Here is a 3765-nt window from a genome sequence, read left to right on the forward strand (position 1 = left end):
AATGCCCAGACGCGCTCTTGCAAGCTAGTATTTTTCCGATCTCGCCTGGTTGCTTGGGACGGTGGCGATTTTGGGGGGAGGGAGGCTGAGTCCATGCTTCCTGGACGATCCGCTGTGGATGGTGCGGGTCGCCGCCGTGCCCTGCATGGTGGATGTGCTCTGGAATTACTTCACCATGACCACCGCCTCTGAGCGCGCCGTGCATGACGCGGGGCTGGGCAAGGCCTTCGGCATCCCGGAGATGGGCGACTTCTTCACCAGACACCAGATTTTCCGCGCGGCGGCGATAACATCAAGCTCAAGTGCTCAACACCCGGCTCATTGCTGATATGCATGTGTCCAAGATCCGTCGCATGGCTGAAGCCTGGGACTGGTCAGTCCGCCGCCACGGTTCCTCCGTCAGCATCAACGTCTTGCTCCTTGAGTGCAGCGTCCAACCGACCAAGCTTACACGCACCGTCTCACTCCCAAGGAAAACCAGCCACTTCATCATCGTTCTAGCTGCCTCCGCTTGCATTTCTCGGCCAAGCACCAGTGTATCCGGAGTCTTGCTCACCATCGCAGATCAATGTGCGGACTCGAGCATCCTCTCCCAGCAAGACAATAAGTATCCATCCATCTTTACTAATTCCTGCAGTAGATCTATTTTTGACCAAGATTGCCCCACTCACTTGCCCTGTTTCTTTGTAGCATAACACATTAGTCCCTGCAAATTTTATAGAACTGATGTGCAAACAAATAATGTACGAGTATCAGCATTCTCTCTTGGTGCTAGGCAGTGAATACTCATTTTGTCTTTGCTAAATTTCTGCATTAAATTTACTCTAGAAGGGATGGACGCCCCTGCTTTATTTGCTCTGTTTGTTTTCAAACGCAAGAACCTAGGTTCTGTAAATTTATAGAACTGATATGTAAGCCAAGAATATGTGGGTATCTGCACTCTTTGCTTTTAAAAAGATGAGATGTGTGGAAAAAAACTGATGTGGAAACCATGGGCGCTTCTTCCAAATTCAGTCCCATAAAATGACAATATAGTACTGTATGATTAAGGCCAAATGAAACTATGTAAGCGGGCGCAGCAAAGCGCCCCTGTTCCTCTAGTATGGACTGCGTACGGAGCAAAATGAGTTAATCTACACTCTAAACTATGTCTGTATGCATCTGTATAGTCCATATTGAAATCCCTAGAAAGACTTATATTTAGGAATGGAGGAAGTAGAAAGAATTTCAAACTTGTCCGTGAGTCGGTCAAGTTCCTGAGGAAAGAAAATGCAAAACCTTCTGCTTAAACGGGACACTGGAAATGCTTTCCACATCGTCGCAGTTTTTACCTGGGATATCAACTGGCTTTGTTCGTTTAATCCCCGCCCCGCCATGCATGCCCCCGCCGGGATCGGCGGGGTTTTGGCCTAATCCACGTGGTTTTGACCCCGGTCAGGGTAGGATCCCGACCGGCCTTATATGCGTCTTCGGTTAAACCCGTCCGGGTTGATATCCCATCCAAATCCACCCCAAACTGCAGGGATTCCACCAGGTTTAACCCATATCTCCCCACCCGTGGAACAAAACCACTCGTCTCAGTCTTCTTGGCTCGAAAGAAAAAGGAAAGGGCGAGAGTGGCGGTGGCGCCGATGTCGGCGGGGAAGAACTGGGCGACGGCTAGGGTCCGGAGCGGGCGATCTCTCTCCTCCACTGAAGACCGGCAGTTGCGCCATCCTTCTAGCTCACCCTGCCTCCCCCCAAGTCAGCAGCCGATCCGCGACCCTCTTCTTCCATCCCCGACGCGAGCTCGGTGGCCACAACAGCCAATTCCAGTGTCCCTCCCCAACGTTTCTAAGCTGGTAAGATCTTCTCCGCACCCTTCGTTTCCTTCCTCTTCTTCCTTATAATTTCTAGGGTTTCCCATCCCGTTTCCACCGGTGACAAGTGCCGGCTTGCCGACGAGGCTCCACATCTCCTCTCTACTTACTTCAGCTGCCCACTACCCTTATTTGTACTTGCTCCACCTATGATTTGGTGCAAATAGTGTACCTAGTTGAATCTAACCAAATCTGCTACATAGTCGAACTTTTTTGTCAATGGCATTAGCAGTGCACATATATGGTACTCCTTTGACAAAATATATACTCCGGAGTAGTATTTATTTGTCCCTGATATTCAGTATACTATATACTCCCTCCGTTTCAAAATAGATGACCCAACTTTATACTAAAGTTAGTACAAAGTTGAGTCATCTATTTTGGAACGGAGGGAGTATGTAGCTACCTATAGAGAATCAATGAGGTGCAACTGTAGCTATATAGTTTTGTCAATGATTTTCTTTGGAGGTGAAAAGAAAAATTGAGTTTTATGTAAGTGAGGTGCAGATCAACTACATGATTTTTTTCCGGATAGTGGAGGTGAAGAGAAATTTAGGTAAAATGGTCTGAAATGAAGGTATCTTGAAGCCGTGTAACTCTGATAGTGCATTTTACTAATTCAGATGCAGAAAACAAGGTAACATAGATGCAGGAAGTTAGAACTCCTTTGCAAATTACTAATTTCCCATGTGAACTTTGAAGTGCAATGAAGGAACCAAGAAAGTTGCAAAGAATCTTTAGATGGCAGTCACGACGCACTCCCAAAGCTATTAGCTGTTTAACTGAATATTTTCATACATGTGTTTCTTTTTAACTTTCTGACGAAGATTATTTGATTCTTGTATATTACTAGGAAACTATCGAAATCGGGGCTCCGCGGATCCGAGAAAGGTTCGAACTTTGGGGTGCGCTCGAAGAACCATGCCAAACTTTAGTTCTCTGTGTTAGGATTTAATTAATCCTATTAATCTCTACTTTTTCTAAAGGAGGCAGTTGCCTCGTGTCCCTTCGAAGACACCCCTTCGGGGGCTATATATATGTGTAACCTATCATCAATGAGAACAAGGATTCACTTTTACTTCTCTGTCTCCCTCTCGTTTCTCTTTTAATACGTTATCAGCACGCTCCCGGCGGAGCGATTCTATCGGCGTACAGCGAAAGAAAAGGGCCATGCCCGAGACAGCGGTTACGCACGCACGGAGGCGAGGGCTATTCCACGAACTCAATGGCCCTGGATCGCAACGGACTCCGACGCTGCCGGCCAGGCTGCCGTGCCTGCAACACTCTTGACAGAAAAGAAATCCAAAGGAGAGCGACATCAACTCAGAAGATCTTCAATTCCATCTTCCAGAGCCGTTAGCTTTCAGAATACCAAGAACGAGGGAAGGATTAGGAACGAAATCAAAGATTGACAAGAAACAAGGTGCTTCTTTTCCGATTTCTTTCCTGCACACAACGAATGCTACATGGAATCATTCCCTTCGGCTCTTACCTGGGATCGTCCTAGACGACGTCCGCTCTTCGCCAGACCACAACAGCCGACGGCGCTCGGTTTAGGCTGGCAGTGGCTTGCATCCTCGCATGCCACAGCGCGAGCGAGGCAACGCCCTCCGGCGCGCAGCCAGGCGTGCAGCGCGTGCGCGCCGTACTCCGGCTCTCGCGCGGCCCGGCAGAGCGTTTTGGCGACGCACTCCCCGGTGACGGCGCTGCCGCACATCGAGTCGCATCGCGACGATGGCATCTGCTTCCTTTGGCCTTGGCCCCACGCTGGACCGAGACACTGGAACCACCGGTTTCGCAGCCGCTCCGCGACGCGGTCGCTGCCCGCGCGGAGGCACCTGAGGCCGCGGCTCCTAGACCGTCCTCCGCGGTGAAGCCCCTTGGCGCACGACGCGGCCACCGCATC

General features: G+C 49.7%; 1 protein-coding gene across 1 annotated transcript in view; it reads left to right on the forward strand.

Annotated features, from left to right (window-relative positions):
- LOC123092003 (pentatricopeptide repeat-containing protein At5g18950) overlaps positions 1-2937 on the forward strand; it is a 7135-nt gene extending 4198 nt beyond the window's left edge. Inside the window, exon 2 of the mRNA XM_044513641.1 lies at positions 2713-2937. The gene's annotated coding sequence lies outside the window, so the exon portion shown is untranslated. The remainder of the gene's footprint in view (positions 1-2712) is intronic.
- The last annotated feature ends 828 nt before the right edge of the window (positions 2938-3765 follow it).

The sequence above is a fragment of the Triticum aestivum genome, chromosome 4B (assembly GCF_018294505.1).
Source record: "Triticum aestivum cultivar Chinese Spring chromosome 4B, IWGSC CS RefSeq v2.1, whole genome shotgun sequence".
In the NCBI taxonomy this organism is placed as follows: Eukaryota; Viridiplantae; Streptophyta; class Magnoliopsida; order Poales; family Poaceae; genus Triticum; species Triticum aestivum.